General features: G+C 43.2%; 1 protein-coding gene across 8 annotated transcripts in view; it reads right to left on the reverse strand.

Annotated features, from left to right (window-relative positions):
• raraa (retinoic acid receptor, alpha a) overlaps positions 1-14085 on the reverse strand; it is a 141704-nt gene extending 127619 nt beyond the window's left edge. For all 8 annotated transcript variants that reach the window (XM_040023330.1, XM_040023327.1, XM_040023325.1 and 5 more), the window contains exon 1: positions 13766-14085. The gene's annotated coding sequence lies outside the window, so the exon portion shown is untranslated. The remainder of the gene's footprint in view (positions 1-13765) is intronic.
• Positions 14086-26765: the final 12680 nt, after the last annotated feature.

The raw sequence follows: 26765 nt of genomic DNA on the forward strand, positions 1-26765 counted from the left end.
AGAAAGAATGCAAATCATTTCACCTCTATATGGGATTCAGATTTTCTGTAACACACTTTGAAAATGCAGCGCATTTCTTCAGCCGAGTTTCACATCAATATTTTACCAACTGTAGTGAAATAAAGGGAACCTAAATCTCACGCAGTGCAGGAAACACTCTTTTAATGAGCAAAATCAGTTTAGGTGAGTGCTGCCCAGGTCAAAGCCATGCACAGACAGAAAAAAAGGAGGGATAAAGTCCAAACAATATCAAAGGCTGAGATTGTGGTGATGTTAACCATTCATTAGTGCTGAGTGACCCTTATTATAAAATCATCTTTGTTGTCATTATTCATCTGGCATAAAATGCTGGCCTGTTAATTCAGACCCAGGATGTTGACAATAGGCGGTCTACAAAGGGCTGAGAAGGCACAGTCTCCCTCCCGATTGGTCTTTCATATGCTAATGAGGGAACTGTTTGGGGTTTACTGGCCTGGTTGGAAATGATTTAGGGCGACACCGGTGCTCTGAGCCTTTATGTTAAGGTTGGCCGTAGGGGCTCATATATCACCCTGATCATTAATCAATTAGCGTCTCCTAGCCACCTGTCGGACACATCGGCACACAAAACATTCCTGCCCTTGGGCAGTTGCTAGACGATGATCAGCAGTAGCAGCAGCGCCACTGCTACCTTCTAGCCCCTCGATAGCCCTCCCCACTCCACTTTATGGTAATACCCTGATGGATTACATAATCACACCCAAATACTGTCACTGACGTCAAGGGCTACTCTCCAAGAGCAGCAGATCTGAGTGGAAGCTGCCACAAACCTTTTACGGGTGCCCCCACCCCCTTACCTCCCAATTCAACACAACGCATTTGCTCTCCGCTGTCACAAACAAGAAAAGAGCGGGCAGAGAGGAATTGATGCGGACCTTGAAGGAGAATCAATAAGCTGACGCCTATTCAAAAGTGCTGAATGCACACCAATGCTGTGTCCTCCGTTGTTTTAAATGCAACTGCCTCCAGTGGGGTATTGATGGTTGCTTGGTATTGACGATGTGACACAACAGCCAAACAAGTGCGCGATGGAAAGGTTCAAACTAACAGGGCATTTGTGAAATAAGTCCAGAAAAGTAAATTTGTTTGTAGATGAACTAACTGCTGACTTGCAGGGTGACAACCAAGTGCTAAACAAATGCACGGCAGACTTCTAACTAACAGCGCACACTTTAATCGTACACAGCCTGGATCTAAGGATCTGTTATGGAAAGAGAAGGTGAAAAAAGCTGTGCTGAATTTTTTATGGTCTGGGCTTTTTTCAAAACACCAACTGACTTTGTGATCTCATGGAGTCACTCGAGGCACAGGGTGGTGGGACTGAAATACTCCTCAAAGATTTCTGTTAACAGCTGCCCCTCTACTCAGCTGCCACAAATTGAGTTTTTTGTTTTTGTAACTGGAGATTTGTATGTAAATTTCACCTCTTATGCAAAGAGCCCTCACTGCCACTAGACAATCCGTTTTCCGCAGCCTTGCTTCCTCTGACAATAGACAATTCCCTCCCCTCCCAATTTTTTGCTCCACGCTTTTTTTTGTTATTTGGAACTAATTCTTAAAAGCAGCTGAAGAAATAAGTGGCACTAAAATTAGCACCTAATCCGCCAACCCTCAATGTGAGGACATGGAGAAAGCAGATTTGTCAAGCCTTGATTTAGCAGTATTCTTCCATTATAAAAGTAGCACTCTTCACGCAGCTTAGCAGGACGAAACGGCTCAATCAGTCTCATGTGGAACGTTTAAGCACGAAGGGGGGGGAAAGGATGGTGCAATGGCCTATCTGTGAACCCAGAAAGCCTGGCGTCACAATGGTGCCGTTATTAAGCTGCACTCATTGTTATTCCTACCTGTGTTGCACTTTTCACCTTCTGAGGGTTACCCTTTGAAATAGACATTCGCCATCCACTTCCAAAGCTCCCCCAAAAAACAAGAGCTGTTTTACTGAGGGACTGCAAAAAAATCTGGGCCACTATGTAGGATGTGCAATGCTGGACTGGTCACTGGAGACAGAGCTTTTTTCTCCCTTTTTTTCTTTTTTAAATCCAACCAGCTCAGGCAAGGAGCCAGCTCCCAACATTATCAGGTGGATTTTCAAAAGAACAAAAGCTCCTGTGCAATTCTTTACACTGCCAGTGGGGAGGGGGGAAAAAAAAAGAAAAAAAAAAAAAGCATGAAACAAACAGAAACTCCACGAGTGTGTGCGCATACACATAAGCCCATTGTCCTTGATATTTCAGTTGAATTGATTTCAGAAGATTATTTCAATGATAATCTCACACTTTCTTCCATTTGCTTATCTCTCCAGCTATGTCCCAAAAAATGGCAGGGATTTAGGTGTGTGCGGGTCAAAACTAAAGCTGAGAACACTGAGAGTGGAGCTATCTGTTCAGGCTTCGCATATCTAATCATGAATGTATTTCAGAGGCCACAGGACAAATAATAGATATCTTTGGAAAGATAAATCAGGAGGAGGAAAACATCTCACACTTGACTGCAAACACGGAAAGTGAATAGCTGTGTTGCCTTGGTATCTGTATGGCGGTCAAGCAGTATTGGAGAGAAAAATGTTGCCTGAGCAGATAAAGGCTATCCACAGGGTTTCAGGGGCAACTAGAAGACAGCGGGAAGGAGGAGGATGATGGGTGACAGGGCAAAGGCTTGACCTCATGGGGTCAATAGGTGATAAGTAACATTTATCATACTTACCCAAGCTGCTAAATGAAAAACCAGGCAGCTTCTCTTCTTCACATTTCAATGCCCTAACTCCAATGAAGCTCACACTACTGGCAACCAGATGCCCTGTGTTTATGACAGAGACAAATCCTGGAATCCCTAAGTGGAAAAACATGCCATGCTGGCACACAGTAGCGCCACTGAAACATTACATCACTCTGACGATTTAATGAGCACAGCCTGGATCAGATCAGAAGTTTAAATACCTGCCAAAGCTAATATAAAAGCTTGTATTTCACGCTTCATGAGAGAAGCTGAAAAACAAGCTTCATTTGATAGGACAACAATGGTTTCCACGATGAAGGGCTTGTGGTTGAGGGGGAAGCAAGGAGCGCTGTCTAAGTCCTGAACGCAGGGAATCCATGGAGCCACAACTCAACCACAATGACATTCACATGGAGAAAAATGACAAAGAAGCAATTGAGTGTTGGACTAGATTTGGCACAGACCTATCAGAAAGCACCCCACCCCCAGGGGGCTCCTCGACAGTGGCTCTCTGAAGGATCACGGCAGCTTGGTATTGTTTTGGTGCTCTGGACAAGTGGACAACAGTTGTAGTGGGTACCCTGGGCCATAGGCCAACCGAGAACGAAGACAGCGTTGTGCAAATGGACAATTAGGGCACACTCACGCAACGGGCATTCATCAAGTGGAGATGACAGCTAATTTCAGGATTAAAACAAACATGGCCTTCTTGTTGGCCATTTCATAACTTGTGCATGGGCAGAGCATCTACAATGAGGCTACTGGAAGAGAAATGCACATTGAAAATACAAATTAGGGATGGTGGTTCATTTTCATAGACCGCAACTCCAACGCACAGCAATTTTCATACGTTAACACAAACTACATCTTGTCAACTGCAACACTTTCTCCATCAAAGCACTCGAGCGTTTCAACTTTAAAGTAAGGAGACATTTCCAGGATTTCTCCATCATCCGATCATTTTAACTTTGTAAAAATACATATTGTGACATACAAGTGTCTTTCTGCTGTTGCTGTTCTGCCAGTATCTCGCATGCTAGAAGATGTGGATCCATATTTTTAAACAGTGGTGTGTTGAGTGTGTGTGTGCCCTAAAGTGAGTGACAGATATCCCATCAGGCTCAGGGAGACATCCTTTTTGCTAGAGTGGGAAAAGCAAAAACGTGTCCTAACAAATGTTTTGTTCTTATCGCAAATTAGAAACAGGGATCCAAATCAATAGTCCTTTTTTCCCCCTCAGGTAACTGAAGAACTCACAAAAGATGCACAACAGAAACAAGAGTCAGCTGCAATCATTCATGCCTATCAGTTAATGTGACTGCATGCAGCTCAGGCTAGTGCTCTGTTTAAAGTGATGTCTAAATACTACAAGAGATTGCTGTTAGACAAAGCTGACATTCAGGAGACCTTTGATTAATGCAAAAGAGTGCATGTCTACAAGGAATGAAGAGAAACCAAAACGATAATTACTGTTATCTTTATACAGGGTTCTTCCTCCAAAAGAGGAATTTTTAGTTCCTCCCAAAAAGGTTTTAGAGTCAGAGAGAGAGAGAAAAATGACCCCATTGTCATATACAATTTTCAACGAGGTTGACTTTGAAACTCCATTCTGAGTCTAACAAAAACTACACAACGTAAACCCATTTTTCACTTTTCCTAACACTTGCAGCAGTGCACACCTGTTTCTACTTTGTCAGCAATTGAGCTGCTGACCTGCCAACTGAAGACAAAATTATATATACATTCTACTGTCTCCACTATAATTTAGCAATTTCTTTAAACGGTTATGTTAATTAATCAAGTTAAACAGCCAAACGTTAAGTGTCAAAAACAGAGAAAAGTGAAAAGGCAGTCTTCTCACATGTGCAAAGGTGTGACAACGGGCAGAGTTCCAAGTGTTCTGCAAGTAGTTTTCTCATCATTTCTCACATTCTTGCTTTCCACCACTGTCCATATTCGCTGTTGAACTTTAACAGTCACTTCTGTGCCGACAGTGATGGTTTGACAGTGAACAGTTTGCGCTCTCCTTCTGACTCTTTTCCTCAAACGCACAGTCTGAACGGTTTTATTTCTCCACAGCCATCCTTTTACATATTCAAGATAGGAAAAGCCACAGTGTTACTATTAATGATAACTTCAAGAGTCCCAGCAGGGTATACCAGTGAGCCATCATACACGATGTCATTACCCTGTAACTGGCAAATGCAAATGGGATGCAGATATTAAGTGTGTTTGTGTAAATGGCACATGATGGAATTTATTTGTGTAAGACTTCCACATGAAAAGACAACTTCAATATCCCTTTTTATGAGGTCAAACAAAGCAATCTTTGAGTCAAGTCTAGCTCATGATTCGAGTCCTTGAGTGTGGCAACAATCATTTTGTTGACATCTGAAGCTAGTGTTTGCTGCAGGGGTCTTAGGTTAGCAGCTAGAAATACATAACATCACAAGGTATCAGCAGGAACCATTCAACACCAACGTCCCTGGGTTCTTTTGCAATTTTTCTTTCTCGACTCTGTGGATCCTTTTTATGTATTAACAACAGCATCCTGTTGTGCCTGGATTTGCCCCCACTCTTTTGGATTTTACATAAATGTTCCACAAAGATAAAAAATATCAATAAACAGACTTGTTGTTATTAAGAGGTGCCGCTTGGATGGGAGGAAAAACATAGTATTGCACTAGAAAGATTCACGGTTATCAGTGATGTAGTAATGCTTTAATTTACAAATAACCTAATCCAGGAATAAAACACACACAACTCAAAAAATAGTTTGTGAGTGTATCAAACCTAAAGCATTCTAAGTTTGTTGCAGAGTTATCTGTGGGATGAAGAATGAGGCCATCAAGGCATTTTTTAAAATATGCTAAATCTCACCAATCCATTGCCCTCCTTAATTTTCTAAAGCAGGGGTGGGACTGTTGTGGAGGGCCACAACAATAATTTTACAAGCAGAATTAAATCCAGCTTATTTGTGCAGCAGTCCACAACAGTCCCAGTTTCTCACATGACCCCCTTGGGGAAACTAATTGCCCACCTCTGCTCTAAACACCACAGGGCACTGCAGTAAAGTGTCTTCATAATGTAGTGGTTTACACATTCACGATGCAAACGAAAGCCCGGTGGTTTGATTCCGGGAGGGGACATAAATCCCTCTGGGGTTGCGTCAGGAAGGGCATCTGGCGTAAAAATGTGCCAAATCAAACATGCGGAGCTCCCCGCTGTGGCGATCCCTCGTGAATAAGGAAACAGCCAAAAGTAGCTTTCTTTATCAGGGCGTTGCAGTGAGCGAACCAAAGGAGTGTTACCAAATAAAGCGTGAAGTATTAACAAAAGCCCCTTTTGGATATCAGCTAGAATTACAGCCTCACACTTGAATGCCTCTGGCAACCAAGTCAAGCTGCAGTTTAGAATCATCCCTGCTTCTGTTATAAGGGCACCGAATAACATTTAATGAACATTTGGTTATAAAACATCATCGGTCCCTCCGTTTCCTCTGGGCATTTGAGTGATTTACTAGTTACTATTAAGCACATGACTTAGAAAATTGTGAAAAACATTTGAGGTCACAGTGAACTTGAACTTTGACCACCAAACACTAATCAGTTTATTCTTGAGACCAAGTAGATGTTTATGCCAGATTGCAATTATTGAAATGACAAGAATGACAGGGATGGGGTGGGAGGTCAGAGCGACTTTCCTTTTAAAAATATAAAAATAAAAATCAAACAAAGAGTTTTTGTGCTAAATTTGAAGAAATTCCCTCAAGATTCTCATAAGATCTTACAAGCACAAGAATGGAACTAGTGGGCGATGAGTAAATATACTCTCACCATAACAAAAGAGTGCTTGAACGTGGAAAACACCTCTAAAAGGTCAACAGTTGGCTAAAACCTGCACTCAAACCTCAGTATGTCTACATCCTGTTCAGACCTCCCTGCCACAAGAAACATGCATGTCACAATGCAAAGCAAAGGCACCAAACTATAAAGTTCGGGTCCAAACAGATGTGGATGAATTCAATGATAAAAGTCAGTGTATGAATTGGCAACAAAATTGAGCAGGCAGTGACGGATTACGAATGCGTACAAATGTGAGGTTCTGCAGATATCACTCTGAAACATGAAGAAGAGTGATGCAGAGAAGCCTGCTGGAACAGAGTCAACACACTTTACACGCACAAGGCCTGGAAACAACACGCTTGGGGCTTCCACCTTCATTGAGATGAAAATGGACCTCCTCGAGAGGAAATAAAGCCATTTTTAACTCCCCCCCCCCCTCGCTTCGAGTCGGCCTCCCATAATATGCCCAGTCAATGGACTGTGGGTCTATTCAACTGCAGGCAGCCCACAGCACAGCCATAAATAATGTAGGGCAGCTCACATGAAACCCTAATCACCATTGTGCTGTCACCCAACAGAGAAGATTGCTTGTTTAATTTACTGCACCGCATCTGTCTCAGTTCTGCCCAATTTAGTTTCAGAGTTTCAGCGGGCAAGTACTCCAAATATTTATCAATATGCTTTTCACACAATGCCAAATCAATAAAAAACAAACAAATAAATAAATAGTAATGTGCAATTACGTCCGGCCGTGTTTGTCAAAATTCTTTTGGTGGGGTGGGGGGGTGTTTGTTTGTGCTTTTTGGGGTGATGATGTGCGTTTTTGTCCTGAACAACAAACCAGAAAAACCCAAAATTGCATGTTGTGTAACAACAAAGGCTGGCTGAGAAAAAGCCATCAACACTCAATAACCAGAGCTCATTACTGGCAATATACAACATACTTCATTACATTACTATTCCATTAGCATGCTTCCATTTGCATATTCCAGTCACCTCCTTACCGAGGCAGTTGATCATAAATGGCAGCCATATGCTGCGTGGTGCGCCATATTACAGAATTATTACTGCGACACAAAAAGCAAAAAAAAAAAAGAAGTGAATTATGTTGACATGAAATGAAGTACAAAACCAATCAAAAGGATCCACCGTTAACGATAGCGTCTCGCAGTCTCATTGGCTGAAAGTGTATCATTTCAGGCCACAGGTTATGGTGCCTCGGTAAAAAAAGAAAAAAAAAATCTGCAAGCCTGACAGCCTAGTTTAACAGACAGGGTGCATTTCTGCTACACCTCCTTTAGTTGTACTGTACATCAAGTTTGTTCATGTCTAAACTGCCAAAATAAACATTGTTTTGCTGTTTTTATTGGAAAAATTGATTGGGGCACAACAAAGCTACAGAAAAGTAAATGTAATTGGTTTTAAAAATTCTTTTCTACACTCTTTTTGGGTATTTCTGGCTTTCCATCACCTTCTCCAGCTGCAAACGCAGAAATCCTGTCATCTAATGGGCTCTGTGCTGCAACGTTCCAGCACGACGATGATTTGGTGTGATGGCTCTTCACCGGGGCTGGCTGCATTGAGATGACAGACCATGGAGACAGAATAAGTAGCAGCGGCTCACTAGCTTCACAGACTCGGCGGGCACAAGCCAAGACAGCAGAGCAGTACGATAACGATGCTATGTGCCGAGCCACTTACAGGAGCTGCCTATTCGTGCTAGCAGCAGCGAGCGCGGTATCATCTTGTTCAGGACCATTATCTCACCACCGCGCTGTTCTCCTCACACTGATAAATGTGGCCTATAGCAACTTGAGCTAATGTGCAAGCAGCTGCAACCACGGCATCTGGGTAATACACTGTTGACGGCCACATACGCCCACACAGGAGGCACAATAGAGAGGATTTGTTCCACTAAAATCAGTGTGAAGATGCCTTGGTTTGTGCAGTGGTTTAACATTAGCCAATGCTACTTCTCGGGAAGGACGCGGGAGCTGTCAACCGCCTCACTTAGAGAGATGTTTGTTTGTTTTTTTAAATGGGGAGCAGACCAGCCAAACGTTATCCTCCAAGTAAGAACTAAAATATCAGTGTAACAAATCAAGGCAGAAGATGAGATTAAATCTGCATTTTCTCTTACACACCTTTTTGGAAATATTTAACTAACAAATACATTCAAATTACATCGGTGTCAGCAAAGTGGACATGAAAACTGAATGCTATGACTGACTGCACATTCACACTTGGCACAGAGAAATACGCATATTATCAAGAAGCACTTAAGGACAGATTGGCCGGTCAGACATCTGTGTAAGTGACACTGGCTATCTAGCTAGCTGTCTGACTCATGACAGCAGAAGGTTAACTTGGCAGCTCAGCTGTACAGCGCAGCTCTAAAAGGAATATTAACAGCATGTCCCTCAGTGCTGACGGAGAGAGAAAGAAAAAGCAGAGAAAAAGGAGAGATGGAGAAAACGCAAGGAGCAAAAGGGGTGGGTGTGCAAATCCAATTTCCAGTGACGGTGCGCTCAGGATCACCGTTTCGCTAAAAGAACATATCATCTGTCAAAGTTAATGGCAGTGTCCTCGGGAAAATGAAGGAAAATAGAATGAAGACCGTTCATTAAGGAGGTGGGGGACGGGGGTGTGTCGAAGCCATCGGTCTGCTCCGCCGTCTCCGCGGGAAAATAAATATATACCCGAGCTATTATTTGTGCATTTAGAAGGTGGCAGTGCAGTCGCAATCAAGAGCCAGTTCACATGCGGCAGAGGTAATATTAGTGCAGGAGCAGTCTGCGGGCTCAAACACCGAGCTATCGCTGGGAATGAAGAGGTCGCCCGGGCTGCCTGGGAGGACGGTTGGCAGGCTAGCTAACAGGCCCAGCCAGGCTGTCTCTCACTCAGAACTGTGGATGTACTCAGTGGAAGCAATTGATACCATTGTTTTATGGAGAGGAGGGTGGAGGGGGATTAAGAAGCAACAATAGGTCTCTTTCACTGGAAATGTCAGCCGTCACGCTGGGGGACTGTCCGACTGGGCAGAGACACTTCTGCAAAAAGCCAAGGTACAAAATGAGTGTGGAAAATAGTATGAAATTCTGTGACAAGTGCAATGAAACACTGCGACACAGGCCAGAAACATCCACATGCCAGCTGGTAGAAATGCAATCTCAAACATGCAAAATAAGCTGTGGGAAACTTTACAACAAAGATCAGTCAAGCCATGTCAACCATAAATACAACCCCCTCAGTGTAGTATTATTTTATGTGATCTTGAAGTGGGGAAGGGGATCAGCGCTTCAATTCTGCAGTAAAACATCAATGGTTTCAAGGTCTATCAAAACAATGTGCAGCTCGAAACAGATTCTAAATCAATAACCTGGATAATAGGTTATATGGGTCTTTAGCTCAGCCTCATTAGGAAAAAAAGGAGACAATCGTGGCCTCATTCTTCAGGCAAATTAACATAGCGAGGAACCTAAAATAACAACCGATGATCCATTCTGGGACGTTTTATTAAGAGACTATACAACAGAGAGACACAAAGTTCTTTCTCTGAGTGCTTTGATAACCCAGCTGGCCTTGGACCTCTTTGAAAATGTTGCTCCGAAGGGTTGAGGTGAATATAAAGAACAAATGGAAGCGAGGCAGCCTGCCGCTTTAAGACTGAGATGATACCAAGTTATTCTACCACTCTGACCTAATTGCTCTCTTGCTCTCCCAACATGAACACTGGGAGCTGTGCACTCTGACACGTAAAGATTATTTAATACCATCAAAGCCATTAAAAAAAGAGGAATAAAAGGAAGGCAGCATAAAAGGGAAGGGGGAGTTAACCCTCACGTGACTGGCAGCACCAGGCACGCTAGTTTGCTATGTGGAGAGCTACAGAATTGGAATCAGTATGCAAAAGCAGGCCTGTCTAACTGCCGCTGGCCAACATGAGCGGAGCTCCCACATCACAGCGGCTCCACTCCCCCTCCAAAAAAAAAAAAAAAAAAAAAAAAAAAAATCCCACTCGGCTTCAGCTACACTCTCCTCCCACCCTTCTTCTCTCCTGCTTTTCCCACACTCGCCCCAGTCCCAAAGGCAACGACTACGTCATTGGGCACCACAGAAAAACCACAGTAATATCCTAATTTATTTCTACTTATTCTGACAGACCGTGGGCCCGTTTCATTTGGGTCAAGGCTGGTTTTATTAGTGTAAAGCCACACTGTGCGGTTCCACTGGACTCCATTTGTAGAAGCATGTTTGCTGCTTACTACTCTTTACGGCAGCATCAGTAGTCAACCAACACCTGTGCACACCAAATAGATTCTAAGAAATAAAAGACAAAAAAAGAAACAAACCCCAATCTTCACATCAGTTTTTCCTATTTACAGCAAGTTGAACTCTTATTTCTGCTGTGTGGTTTTCACTAACAAAACATCTAGCAATCAAAATCTGACAGGGCGTTGGTGCGACTGGGGTAGAGGTGTTTACCATTCAAAAAGCACTGGGTGACACCTCTAGTTGCAGTGAACTTGGTTCATCTGTCAGCACATGCTGACTTCGTACTGTACAGTCATAACCTCGTGAGTCAGCCTGGCACATCATCGACAGGGTAGCAGGCTACTGTGGCCAGCAAGACTACTACAATCAAAGCACCTGACAGACGCCATCCTTATAACGATAAAAGAAGAAAAGAAAAACATACTTAAGTCCAAAAGGAGGTCACTAAAAATGCATTAATTCAATACACAAGCCTTATTATAGTGATATAATATTACACCACATATACATATTAGTATATAAATGTGTGAATTGTGCAAAAAAAAAAAAAAAAACTAAAACAAACCTTCAAATAAATTCCTCTCATCAAGAACAATCCAAACAACCGTTAATAACTCACCACGTATCATCTGCTGAATTCACTAGTTCCATGTATGATGAGAAAAACTGTCATCACATGTAACCAAACTCATAGAGCAAGGAGCTACTGACTCACCACTGCCATGCCAAACCAACAACAACAAAAAGAGAGAGAGAGAGACAAAAAACCCTTTCTAGTGTTTGAGTTGAGTCTACAAACTGTAGAGGAAGCAGAGGGACACGCCGAGGGCGTGGGGGAGGTGAGGTGGCAAACTGAGTGTGCCACTGCCTCTGCTGACATGATGATACATTTAGGGCACACGAGGCCTTTGACTGGCACGGTTCACACGAGAAGAGTCGCTGCTTTCCGCCAACACTTGTCACAGAAGTTCTGACTGCATCACAGAAACCACTCCTGTCACTTTTTTTACTAACAAATGCGACAGTGGGCAGTATGACTAGGTCTTTAGATCTTTAATAGACCTTCTGAGAACAAAAAACAAAAAAACAAAAAAAAAACCAACCTTTAAAATCTTACTAGCATGAAAACGGTGTGTGACTGCAGGAAACCCTTTCTCTGAACCTCGCTCAATTAAAACACTACTATGAGATCTGCTCGCGAGTGCCAGTATCATGCCTTTCATATAACCCCGCAGCTTATCGGGAACTGTATTTTTAGAACACAATGATGAGCATGCGTGACATCGGATCAGGTATCACAAGATGGCTAGACAGCAAACACAACAATTTTATGCAAAATGTCTGAAGGTTATTATCAAAAATTTTCATCAGAGTGACAGCTTACTGGGTAGGAAAGAATAATCTTGTATTCAGGCCAAGCCTTGCCAAACCGTGGTGAGGGCACAGCATTTAACTGTGAATCACACCAAGACGGGAGGTGACAGGGTGGGAAAACCCTCAAACACCCCAGATTTCCCAGTGAGTGACTCTTCCCCTAATGCATCTTGCTCTGAATGTCACAGACTGTCACAGGAAAGGTCGGGTATCTTTTTTCCTTTCAGTGCCACCCTGCGATCGCTTTCCCTTGAAAACAATCGGTCTGCCCTGCCATGCAGCCAGCAGAGAAGATCTAGAGAGTCATAGCTTAAATAAATAAATCACTCAACAAATCCTACACAGGAAATGAGGGTTCATTCAAACACAGGGAAACATCTCTACAAAGTACCGCTATCAACAGAGGGTACAGAACACTGTAATCTGTGGTTTATAAGACAACATTTTACAAGACAACACTGCAGGATTTTGATGCTGCAGGGTATACTTAAAGACTCCTGACATTTAATTTGAGGTGATGCAGACGCCTTAAATCGCCACATTATCTTGACAGCAGATAATCGAGAGTGTTAACAAATTGGGGGAGATATCTGTCAGTTTGCCAATGTACCTTAAGGCTATAAAGAAAAGCAACAGAAAAAAAGCATGTGGCTGTTTTTGTTACAGTACTTTTTTCCCCCCTTCTCGGGTCAGCAGGTATGCAGCTCAGTTTCAGAGCACCTTGAAAGTATTGCAAGCAGTGGCCGGTGCCTCTAGTCTGCACACCGAGGAAGTGGCTCCCTGACATGACCGGTATTAATTATGCACTGGAGCAAAGTTTACCTCCAGCCTGAAGTAGCCCACAGCCAAACAATGGTGAGCGAAATGTGCATAACGCACCATGTGAAATGAAATACTATCTCCCCACATTCCGCTGTCCCGACGCTGCCAAAAACACTAGCTTTTCTCTGAGAGGGTAACAGAGACACCCAGACACACATTACAGGGTTTTCCCCTCCTTCTCTTTTAATCCGTAAATCCCCACTTTCTCAACAGCCAAGCTAGGTGGACACCGAAACGGCTCTGCTAATTAAGTAAAGGAAGCTGTCAGCACTTAAATGTGACCCGGTGTCTTCCCAACCTCCACCTAGGCAAAGACGCGTTAGCTCTGACATGCTAGCCGACCTAAGAAGCGTCGGATTCGCACACTATAACGTCGCTCGGTTAAACACACCTATGGTTTATTTATTTTTTTTGCTTAATTGGCCATGAGAACGCCAACTTGACAGGGAGTTTTATGGTCAGGCTGTCCCGTACGCTTCTGACAATGAACGGTGTTAAAACAAACAAACAAACAAAAAACTGTCACACCCGTGCATTTAATGACCGTGCCGACTCGTGACGCGTTCAAAGTCCTCCAGGTGTAAAGCGGACAGGTTACTACGGTGCCTGGCTAACCCCCCGAAGGAGACCCGAGAGCTGGACACATGCTGTCAAATGTTGTCTGGCTGTCAATGACAAGTGTATGGTAATACCTGGGACCTGTTGACTCCTCCTCCTGCCGCTGCTGCTCGCCTCGGACTGCTGCTGGAAGTTCAGTCGCGCCGCTGTATTTCTAACGCGGGTTGTACTCTCTTTTTTCTTTTCTTTTCTTTTCTTTTTTTTTGAAAGTTTTCCGCCGACTTCTCAAAATCTCCAAAAAACGGTGGCCCTCACGAGCGCTGAGTGAGTTAACCCCCACCGGGCAAACAGCGGGTAAGAAGTCGGCGAGTGGCGTTCAGAGAGCAAGCAAGTTCGAAACGACGTTCGCAGAAGCAACCATGGCAGTCACGTTCTCTGGCTGTGAAATCCAACACCAGCCCTGACCCCGCCCCCTTTCTCTTATGGGGCCTGTCATCGAAAAAGTGGATGTCCTGTTTCTCTCCAGATGTGCTCCGCGCGCTGCTGCAACCAAGCGAGGCAACAAGAAGGAGCACTCACTTTGTTTTGGTTGCATTTTTAATGCGTTTCTTGCAGCTCGTTTATGCTCCATTAAAAATACACACAGTTTTCTATCAGTCTCTGTATCTAAACAATGAAACCAAGCACACAGTACAGACAGATGAATTTTTATTTTATATATATTTTATTTACTTTTTTTTTTTTGCAAAACAGCTTCAACTTAAAATGATTTCGACACTTTAAAAAATTCAGTGATGTTATTAACTCCATATCATAGCGGTGGGACGGGAAAGCTGTGCAGTCTTTCTGATTTTTGTTCAAATATGTATTATCAGCATAAAATTTTAAACGATCCCGCCGCCGTTGCGTGACTATGCCTCGGTGTCCTGCTGAGAACACCATTAAAACCTCTAAAATATCTTCCATCGCAGGTTGTGCTGTTCCCTTTTGTCACACCGCATTTGGGCAGTCGGCTTCTTCTGTTTAATCCTCCACTCAGAGGAATGCTCCACCTGAGCGCATAAAGAGGGGCCGCGCTGTCAGTGGCTTTCAAGCATAATTATGCATCTGTTTAACAGCCATGTGTTCGGTTAGTCTGCATTTTAATTTTGTAACACGCACCTTACATTTGTCTATGTTGAAAGAGCTGTTATGCATATTATACGGTACTGTGCAAAAGCCTTGAGCCACCCATAATTTGGGAAATGGATAAAGGGATTACTCAACAACATGTGCAAACATACAAGTAAATACAGAATATGAAGCAAAAACTGAGTGTTTTTCTGACAAATTTGATCATATTTGGTTTAGGATCACCTAAATTCTACTACACTCTCTGTGCTCCTTCAATATTGCTATTCTCTGCTTCAGTAGTGTTGAGGTCCGGACTTTGGGGAGGCCAGTCAATGGCTGAGAGTGTTCCATGTGTTTTTCTATCCAGGTATACTTTTACTGCATTGCTAGTATGTTTGGGACCATTGTTGTGCTGAAAACTGAAGCAGATGTTTTCCAGATGACATTGTGGATCCAAATCTGACTACATTTCTGCATTCACAACTCCAACAATTTTGACAGAATCTCCGATTCCAAGGGCTGAAAAGCAACTCCAAACTGTGACACAGCCTCCACCATGTTTTACAGAGAGTTTTACTTACTATTTTTGTTTTGTTTTGTTTTTTTGCTTGAATAATTCACAGGTCACTGTTAGGTGGGTTAACAAACAAACAGACAAACCGACATTCCAAAAATGGTCAGGTACAAGGACTGGACTGAAAAAGAGTGAAAAAGCAATCGATGTCCAAAGAAAAACCACAAAGCACTTGCTTCGATAAAAAGGTTCACTGTGGGGACCAACATTTATATCTGCCTTCCCAGAACCACTACTGTTGTACTTTTACCTGTGTCTTTGAAGGCGTACTATTAAAAGTAATCAGAAGCGATGGCTAACTGCTTGAACAAAACGCAAACAGGTTTGTGTGGATATGCCGTCATCAGCTGTAGCACTGGTGAGTGTATACAGACTGGGTAATCCAGTCTGTATACACTTTACACATAAACTGTATTCCAGGAAAAAGGACAGGTCCTCCTCTGTCTCTCAGACATGGTGGCTGCATTCGAATGCTTTCCAACCCAGAAAGCAACATTTTGTGACAGGTGGCAGATGTGAAAGCCCTTGTCCCTTATGACTGGGCAAAAGGCCACAAGAGAGCTAGTGACATATTTTCCCTCTGTGGTATCTTCTCAGTTGCTTTTCATCTTTCCCTCAGAGCACTGACACTGCTACAGAGAGAGAGCAAGCGTCAGTATCCTCCTTGTTCTCCCCTGCTGCCTTTAAGGCTTTCCTATACAAAAGCTGTGAGTGTCACTAAACTGTGTCAGTTGTCACACATCACCACACAAGTGAGGAATGCATTGCTGGGGGGGGTGCTGGTTGTGACACGGGACACGCAGGCATGCGAGTAAGCGTGGAATGAGGGAGTCGTCAAATGCTAAAAGTATGCTCTGGTGGAAGTTGTTGCTGTCATAGGAGAATGGCTGTAGAGATGGAGCTGTCTTATTTCACCGCTTCCTGACAGGTGAAACTTGGCCCCAGCATGCATGTGTTCATCTAGACTGGATAGACTCAGACTCATTTACCCAACTGCAGTGTGGGGATTTGTATTGTGAAGCTTTGTGTTTCCTCTACATATCTCTAGGTTGGATAGTGAGGCCTCTAGGGTCTCCTTAGCCCAGCTGCATCCTCTGCTTGTAGCCAGCTTTAAAATGGAAGTTACTGGAGCTGAATTTTAACGGTTCCCCAGTCCAGCGCTGTCTAGCAGAGCTAGCCTCTGCTCTGTAATAGTGATATAGACTGCATTTCAGCATCTACCGTAGAGCCATCAGAACATGTTAAGCAAAGTGAAACGCCGTGTGCTGCATGCTTCGTTTAATCAGCCTTTAACATGCCCTCCCTGTAAGCAACAAAGCTCTCATACTGTCTGGCTTGACAGTACCTTTAAGGCACTTGCGCTAACTTTTTGTTCAGCTACAGGCAGAAAATGTTGACATTGCTGAAAAATACAGAGATTTCTAATGCCGCTTTCGCTTTTTTCAAAGAGCAGCAAAGAGTAACAGACAAGCCTGACAATGGCTTGAAGGATTAAATACAGCACGCACACAGCACATGCAGGTTGGAGAAGCTCACTCCAAAACTTGAACAGCTCTTGAGGGTTAGGAGTCACCAGAGAGCAGCGGTCTTAAGGCACCAGAAACAGAATAGGAAAGGCAAACAAAAGTCTTCAGTCCTCTAAATAGCAGACAGAGGTAAAGACACTTTGATTCACATATGCACTGAAACACAGAATTTTTCCAGGCATTACTCAACCGACTTGTATGTGAAGTCGGATGTAAATGTTTGGCACAGGCGAACTGCAAGTCAGAATGTGTCTGAGTATCTCCCATTGTTTGCTACATGTGAGAAAGTAATTATTTTACATTTAGACAGAAATAAGCCAATATCCCTTTATTTCTATGCTTTCAAAGCTAAGACCGAATACTACTTATTTATCACACAGACAGCTTATCAGCCCATATGTTCATTTCATTGATTAACAGAATAAACCTTCTGGGATCATCAGACTATACCTTTACTCCAACAAAATATTAGCACCTACTGAATAACTTAAGTCAGACACACTTTAAGATGCTTTCAGAAGGCCTCAGGGTTATTTATACTCTTAGTCCTGTCATTTCCCCCCAAGAAACAATAATATAAAACAGTCCGTGTCAATGGTTGTTGTTACATGACTATAACAGAGAGTCCCTTTCATGTTGCTTTTTACAAGGCACCGTGTGAGCCCTTTAGCAGGTGCTCGGTTTCTGCCTATTTACTGTCCAGCGTGAAAGTCCAGTGCTATTTGCAAAGTGTGGTAACATTAGCCAGCCTGATCAATGTGCTCAACCCCAGCGTGGGGCCACGTACCACATGTCACATCCTGGTTCACAGAAAAAAAAGAGAAAAAAAAAGAAGAGGGTGTCAGAGACCCCACACCCCCTCTGTGTAGGGTGTCACCTACACCCAAGAGAAACATTTCCAGCTCTCCAAATGTCAGTGGGCAATTACAGTGGGGTGTTTAATGCACTAAGGCAACCTGAGAGGAGGAGGCTGGCATGAAAAAGGGAAGCAGTCTGGCAGTTCTTCTTGGGTATACTTCGGGAGATAGCCTGCAGCTGGAAAACTGTGAAGGTGTCAAAGCTCGGTGGTCAATCACTGTATCCCCTTTTGCCCCCTTTTAAAAACCAGATTTGTTGGAATTTTCCATTACTATCCATTCATCACTTTGCAACTCCTGTTTATTAGCTTGTCATTCATAGCGGAGTATAATGGTAAAACCATCAAGCAGGCACCATAAAAAAGCACCTCAGGGTGAGGCTTAAGGCTACTTGATCAGGCTTAATAAAAGAGGCTTTATGGATATATCTCAGTAAGATGAAGTAAGTAAGATGAAGATATCACACCACTCGAACACTCTACTGCTACTCCGCCAGAAGCTTGATGTGCCACTCGTGTCTGTAAGTGTGTCTGGACAGGCATGCTGAAAGGCTGCATGGCTTTCACGTTGGTTCACTTTATGGTGCTAGACTGTGAAGAATAAAGAAGAAATGGAAACAAGGGGGGGTAAAAAAAGAAAGAGAGAGAGTGCAGGGTAGATGGTATCAGCCGCATGGAAACAGTTAGCCAAGCCTCAAAGCCTCTTTTGAACTGCAAATGGCTGTTAAGAAACAGCTTTCACTCAGAACATGTTCAAATAACATGCCACCAACATGCAATAGGACTTAGGGAGAGAGCTCCCCTTTGCACAGCAAAAACACAGGTATCCCACCCACCCACCCACTCATCCACCTCCCTACCTTATCTCACCTGGAGAGAGAGAGAAAAGCCTTTTAATTTTCTCTGTCTCATTTTTTCCCTTCCTGGCAAATACAAGATGATTTTTTTTTTGTAATTTTTTTTTTTTTGCAAACCTCTGACAGGCGAGCCTTTCGCAGGATTTAGTCCATCTGAAAACATGTGGTAAGCCTTGAGGAATGTTTCAAATGATTCCCAGATGTGGGCCGCAGACAGGTTTAACCCATTCTTCTCTCGATCGGTGGCCCAGATGAAGCAGAGAAGACGCCTTGCCAGGAGAAAGTCTGAGCAATATCGCGCAACTCTTATCCTTTTCTGTCAATTTTTGTTACTTTCAAAGCATTAGGGCTCACTGAACTGTAGCTTAATATAATTTGCTGCGAGGCTAAAAATGGAAGTTCTCTCATGGTGCATTAACCAAAAATAAAGAATGCGAGAGCGCTGCTTTCTTTTCTTTCTTTCTGTCTTTCTTTCTTTTTTTTCCAGACAACTCAGCAAACACAGGAACCTGGCAAAAAAACAAAACAAAACAAAACAAAGGAAAACACCTTTAAGAAGGGAAAATTCACACTCCCGATACAGTTAACTTCCGAGTGCAAGCTCAACAGAATGCATTCTTTGCCCTTTTCTCTTGCAAAGTAACCTGGAAAAAAAAAAGATAAACATCTCTTAGTCATTTAATATATTCCACCGAGCGCTGACAGTGCCAGATAAAAGAAATGCAAGACTTAAGCTTACTTAATGCTTCGGCTGAACTTCATCTTCAGTGTTTTATATTGCACGATTAAGCCGGGACTCAAAACAGGGCTGCTGGATTGTTTTATGAAGAACATTGTTGTTATAGTAACACTCCCAAAGATGGCAGTTTTGGTAGAGATAGAGAGGGAGGTAGCAGAAAAGCCAGACTACTAAACGGGGTGGAGAGAGAGAGAGCTGCTTGATATCCTATGAGCAACAAACTCAAGTGACCCCTTTCCCAGTTCTCGCTCTATCTCCAGCTCTGATGTTCCCTCCCTCCACCCTTTTCTCTCTTTCTTTCCTTTGCTCTCGCTCCTTCTCTCTGTACTTCCCCCTCGCTCACCAGCCCAGCCAACTGTGAAGCAGTTGTCCAACACGCCCGTCTGCCTGCCAGCCAGCACGCTGGACTGAGGCCCATTATACACAATCATAACAGACAGAAGGGGTACATGCAGACAACTGATAGAATTGCGCTAAAATTGAGGGCAGAGGAGAGTGGCAGGCAGTCACTCTGGCAGCACATTGGTGAGCAAGCAAAGGAAGAAAGGGGAGCAGTCAGACAGAGAGCCGGAGATAGAGAAAGAATAGTCCTGTGCTTTGAGGCTCTTAGCAGGATACTATAGGCCATATGAGGCCAGAGCAGGCTGGGAAAGATTGTTGCTGCTTTGAGCTTCCACATGTGAATGCACCGCAACCCCCCACCCATTTTTGTGCATCCCTCCCACAAGCCTCCCCAAGGAAAGACCAATGTTTTAAAAGAATCACAAACAATTGCCAACTCCGTATTTTGCTTTTTATTTTTGAAACAGAGTCAAACGTGCTTTTGCTTTTTTGGCCATGCTGTGTTGCAAGCAGCTCTATGCTCTTACTCAGTGCAGCTATTAGGACCAAATAGGCCTGGGGTCAATTTCCCCAGAAGGGATTGGGCTTACGATATGATGTGAGTCACACAGCTGTATTTTGTGTACCTGTCATTTCAATTGCTTGAAATCAAAAGCTGTTACCGTTCATGAGCAGAGGGTGTAGTGTGATGCAGGAAGAATTAGACGCAAACTGCTGGATGTCAAAAACCTGTGACAATCAGCTGATCACCCCCACTTGTTAACATGCCCATTAGAGAAGCAGAAATTAGCAGGTTGGTACCCATTTTGGTTTTGATCTCTGCAGACCAATCACATTCAGTTTTATTGGGGTGTGGCCACTTTGCTTGACAGGTGAAAGCCTTTTGGTCCTGTTTTTATTTTTTTTGGTTGTACTAAAGCATACTCTAATCAACTGTAGCATCTACTGCAATAGCTCAGTAAATATAGGCACCTTGTTAACTAGGCTAGCTAGATATCTAGCTAGTGTGATGACTAGCTAGCTAGTTTAAAAATGGTCATGTGCTGTTTTACAAGCAAAAACAAGATGGCGACCGCCATAATACTGAAGTTATCTGTAAAGTTCCTGCCAACCAATAGTTTTCTGTCACAAATTGTTTTAAGGATCCAGGATGGAAGATTAACCCACTGCAGACATGCTTTAAATCTTTAGCATTTTGGCTACCAACTTATTTAACAAGCCATTAGCCAATGAGCAAGTCCGACCTGCCCCTCCTCATCACGTATGTTTTTTATAAACAAGATGGCGATGGTAAAAATGCCAATCCTTGGGCTTCAAAACTTTAAAAACCAGCAGGTGATGCTGTGGTAGCTATTTGTTTTATAGAGTTTATAACTGAGGTGGGCTAGCTGTTTCGCTAAGCTCTGCTTGTTGTTTTTATAGAGTGTGCCTTTCAAGGTGGAGCGTTCATTATACCCTTACTGCAATATAAGTGAGCAGCACGCTTCAACAAGTGTACATCAACAGAAAAGGTAGGAAACTGTATTTCTGCCATTTCCTTCAAAAAAGCAACGATTACTTTGATGGTATTAGTACCTAGAAATAATTCACAAAGGTTAAATTGTGAAACCTTGCAGTTTCAAAGGTGTAGCTTGACAAAACTGATTCAGATGCAGTCTACAGTGCAAGGGTTTCCTGTATTCAGACTGGCAGATCAGTGCTAAGAGGTTAAGGCTGGCAGAGCTTTAATTAAAAACACAGTTTTATACCTTCACCTCTGAAGCATCTGAACCCACCATGTCTTGTAATAACACCATGTCGAGCAACATGAATTCCCAAACTGACTACCTGGCAACCTCTGTCTGCGCAGCATCTTAATTCTCACACATAGGGTTGTGTTACATGCCCTCCCACTGGGTCTTCTATTTTGGATCACCAGGGTGCCAGTCGCCAACATGTTCCCCTTCCCAGCATCTCATCAGAAGAAACCCAGAGAGTATGTCCCTTTAATTAGACCGCCCGTGAAAATAATGGTGCATTAATGACTTTTCTATGGGGGCCAATGAGCTGGAACAACAGAGGAAAGACTAAATCACAAATCAATTCCAACAAATGTAATTAAGGCTTAATTAGCCTCCAGGGTGTCACTGCAATGCCATAGAGGGGATGATGTGGAGGAAGAAAGCAAGAGAAAGGGGATATGAAACAGAAATTTAAAGACAGAAAGCTAGTCACAGGCCATGAAACAAATGAGCGCTCTCTTTTGTGACGATTTACAGTCCTGCGACCTACTGCTTGTATATCAGTTTTAAAGAAAGTACTACATTTGTTGCTACGCTTTAACAGCATAATATAATTCAATGCTTATTGCTTTGATTACACTCATAAGGAACGCTAGCTTCTGTATGCTAAATGTGTGGTTCTTGGCACGTGCCTGAGCGGTTTTAAAGGGGAGGGCTGATTTAAAGGCAGCACTTCCAGTGTGGAGCCACACAGCCAGTGCTGGGTAGAGAAGTGCTAATTCTCTATAAAAACAGCTGCATGTACGGTTAAGCCCAACAACATTCTGGTGTAACAAAAAAAAAAGAAGAAGAAGAAAAAAGGAAAAAAGAAAGGAAGAGGGGGGGAAAGAAAACAACAGAGAAGGAGGTTAAAAAAAAAGAAAAGCAAAAAAACCACAGGGAGGCTTGGATAAGACTGGCCTGCCTTGCTGGATGCCACATCACACAAACACAGACTCTCGAGCCAATAAATGAGCTTCATAAACTGCAATTAAAACCCTGGGCACTAATTTAGTGGAAATGGCAGCCTGTAAAAAGGGAAGAGTGTTAGAGAAAGGGGGAGAGGTGTGAGAGAGGCAGAAAGTGGGAGAAGTGGGAGTTTTTGGACTTTAGTAATGGTGATTTTTTTTTCTCTCCTCCTTTTTTTTTTATTTCTTTGCATTAATGCAAAACACACGCACACTTTTGTGTGTTTTCCTTGCTTGTAACACACACACAGAACAAACGCAGGCACAGCGTGCTACTCGTTTTAACTCGGGAAGGGTCGAATCCAAAAACACACATGCTCTTGATTTTCATACATGGTAACTTTAATAAACTTCAAATAGCGCTGATTAAGATGAAAAGCCCTATTTCTTCATTCGCAACACACACAAATACACACTCGTATACACGCAGTCCACTCATAAAACCACTGTGCTCTCCAGGAAAGCTGGCGGGCAGGTTTATCATATCAGAGGTGACGGGTAGAATTGGCTGGACGTGGCTGATGGGTGACATCTGCCGCATCTGCCTGCTATCAGGTCAAAGAACTAAAGAATGAGGTGACAGTAGTGTGATTAAACAGGCCACACACATGCTCGAAAACAATGCCAAGAACAGAAGTAGGAAAAAAAATGCCGGGAGCTTAAAAAAAAGCCCAAACCCTATAAACACATCTCACTCCCACTACCCTAGCAGACAAGACGGTGTAAACCGTCAGTGACACAATCGATATGCTCGTCAGGTTTGTGTGTATCTTAGGGCAAGCACAGCTGTAATTGGGGGTGGGGGGGTGTTAGGCGATGCAGTGCAACAGCGTTAAATGATGATGTAAACATCTCTGGTTGCTGCAGCCAAACATCAGATGCTTTGAAACGGTGTGACAGTCACAGGCGCTATTCGTAAATCCTTCATAAACCACAGGATGGGTGGCTTCAACCACTCTTCCTGGTTAAGATTACTACGAGTATCGACTGACCTTGAGCTGGCTCGTCTTTTCCCCTCCTTTAATCAGAAGCTGGGGGCTTTAAATGTTATTCACGGAGCTTGCATAGGCAACTCATTGAAATGTCAGGAAAATGGCAAATGCGACAGCAGAGTCAATAAAAAAAATGCTCCAATATCGTACCTGCAGTGGCAGATATAAAAGCTACCATAGACTTTGAGCTGCTTTTGTAGCTTTCGTGCTTGCCAGGCACACACACCAGTGGTCTCACCTGTGCATTGTGCCCCTGAGAGAGAGCCAAACGAACATTGGAACTATAAGCAATGTAAGGCCTCTGCCACGTTGCCTTTTTTAATTGCTTATTGATTAGAATGTCATGCTGTGACAAAAACAGGGAAACAACAAAGGAAACCTGGAAGTGATGAGAACTGGGGGTTGTAATGCATGGCTGAGCAGGAGGCTGTCTCAGAGGGGGTAAAGTGAACTCTCTGCTGGAGAGTAAATAAAGGGTTTTTTTTGTTGTTTTTTTTCTTTTCTTTTCTAAAAGCACACCCTACAGTGGCTCTTGGGAGGAGTTTGCCTAGAAATGGAAGAGAACTACGCAGAAAAGCAAATGTGTCCTCAGCTGCTAATCTGGGCATCAAGCACATCGCGAAAGAGAAAAACAACACGAGCTTGGCGACGGAAGTTTGAGGTTAAGACATTTATCACCACCCAAATCCTCTGCTGTATCTCTTTTTTGGGTTTCCTGTGTAAGTCACCATCGTACTAATGTGCCCCTGAGGATTGTGTAAAGAGGCAGTCACATGCAGTTCAAATAGGAGCGCAGTTCTGCTTGATTTCTAGGTAAAACGATAGCGTAAACACACACCGAAAAATGTTATGACTAGATAAATTATAATATGTTTGACAGGAAGATTTTCCCTGCGTGATGAGCAGAAATGGAAGGTCTGCGTTTATGAGATGAAAGGGGGTTTAAGAGTAGATTTTATCACGCATTACGTACTTTCACTGCCCTCGTTGCAAAATTCTCCAAAAGTCAAGGGTTCGAGTTTGCTGATCGTTAAAGATGAAGAGGCGCGGTTTTCAGGGCTGCCGTTTCCTTTCGAGCGCTATATTTTTACATTGAGATAATTATCTTGGCGCTTCAGACATTTCAGTCACTAGTTTCAGTGTCTATATTGGCACTCTGACTCACTGTCACTATGACTCATCGCACGCAGGCACGCAAATGGGAAATGATACCCACTTATAATGATCACTCGGGATCAGATGTTGCTCATCTGTGACTCCTGCAGCCTTTCCCAGGCCTGCAAAAACAAGAGTGGGTGCACTGATACTGACAGAAACAGCCTGTGAGTAGTGACCATAATCCTCAAATGCCCCCCCTGTGATCCACAAGGAACCTACTGCTGATCTGATCTAAATGAGGCAGAGAAGGAAAACTCCTTCCCTTGATCTCTCTGGAAGAAAAAAACACAATGGCTGCCACAGAGCTGCAGCAGTATGATGGCTGCAAGGACTGCAGTTCATTATAGAATATAGGAAAAGTTGTTCCTTTTACCAACTGGTAGAAAGTGGTATTCCCAAATATGAGACTTTTTTCTCTTTAACATGATCGTGAATATAAAACAAAGATTAACTGTCAAGCTAATTTAAAAAAACAACAACAAACTATGCTCAGTTGTGGAGTTTTATGGTCAAAGGAGAGTGCCGCTACTAATGCCCTTGAAATGAATCACAAAAATGGCAGTTTTGCTTTTTCCTGTTGTCTTTTGTCTCTGGCAGTGGCAGTGTGGTGTGTCTGTGTGTCTGTTGCAAGCAGGGAGGGAAGAGGAAGTATAGTTTCTTGTGTATCTCTACAGTGCTGGCTGCATTTTAAGCTACTTTTTCAGCATTACATGGAGAGCATTTCAAACCCAACCCCCTTTAAAAAAAATGAAACCACATGGGTACTTCAGATCTTGATGTATTTACAGTATATGAACAAAAGCTGGCAGGACATTGCCGGGCAGGGGGGACTTTGGTGGCGCAACAGTCTAATTTACCTTATAAATAGAAACTTCCCCTCTCAGCAGATAATTTATTAGTACAATTGCTACTGTAACAGAACTGGAAAGCGGTCTTCGCAGTGAGGTTGCTGGCAATGTGGCAAAATAAATGATGGATGTGTTCTGCATGAGCAGGAAAAATGTTCTGCAGCAGAATCCTGCCTTTTTTGTGCAACCAGAAAGCTTCATTAAGAGGTTGAATCTAAACATAATCTGTAAGCAGTGAAGCTTAGACTGATGGTAGGATGGGTTTATGGATGGTAACGCGGTGAGCGTTTAATCACTCTTAAAGATCGTCGTGTTTCGTTTTGATCCCCAACATGCCTGAGCTGATCAGGGAGTGCAGTTTAATAAGCGCCAATCCATGGTGATGCTGTGATGTGCAACCAGTAGGGGATTATTATAGTCACTGCAGGGCACACAAGAACAGCAGAGGCAGACATTGCTGTTGAATCCGGAGATGTGCCAGATGTGTCAGGAGCTGGGTTACAGGTGAAAAGATTAAGGTCGCATTGTCCTGGCTGGATTAGCGCCATGAGCTACATGATGCTAATGGGCTGGCACTGCCAGGCGGAACGAAGGCGAAGATAGGCTGGCAGATGTCGGCACGCCGGTTTTATGGTTGCACCTGGATCCTCCCTGCACATGGCTCCCAGTTCCTCCTGCAAGCTGGCGTTGCTCAACTCAAAAAAAAGATAAGCGGTGATATAAGAGGTTTGGTAGCAGCAGCAGGGTTACGAAACAGCCCGCACCAGCCAGAGGTCCCAACCTTTTGATCTAATCGTGGGCAAAGAATTAGTCTCCAGAATATTAGGGGAAATGTACTTTCTAGATGCTGCAAAAAGGCATGCAGAGAGTGAGAGAGAGAAGCTCAATATGAGCACAACCTAATGCTTTTCAGTTCAACACCTAAATCAAGCTCTGTGAGGTAATTATTGTTGGATCACAGAGGTCTTCTATACCTTATAGATGTGGTTTGATCCTGTGGTTAGATAGTTGTTTGATTAGTTTTCACAGGATAAAACTTGTAAGATTAAAACCTAAACGGGAGGATTACTTCATAAAAACAGGAGTATATGAAACTGCCTTGTTTTTAGAAATCCACCCAACAATGGTTGACACAAGTGGGAGGAACTTGCTGTGATCAGTGCACTGATAATAAGTAGTACAAAAACATGTTTTGGTATTATTGAGGTAACATAATATGGTTTCCCATTTAGATCGTGCTGTCTGTCTGACACTGGCCCTCATCTACCAAGTGACATCGATTAAGTCTTTGAGGGTTTAGTGATTAGTGATTCCCACGTGGCTCCAAAGAACTAAACAACTGTAACCTGGAATCAGCAAATCCTGGATCAGCCACTTGATCTTGGATCTTTTAAGCCGTAT

Source organism: Simochromis diagramma, unplaced genomic scaffold, assembly GCF_900408965.1.
Source record: "Simochromis diagramma unplaced genomic scaffold, fSimDia1.1 OVJJ01000208.1, whole genome shotgun sequence".
NCBI lineage: Eukaryota > Metazoa > Chordata > Actinopteri > Cichliformes > Cichlidae > Simochromis > Simochromis diagramma.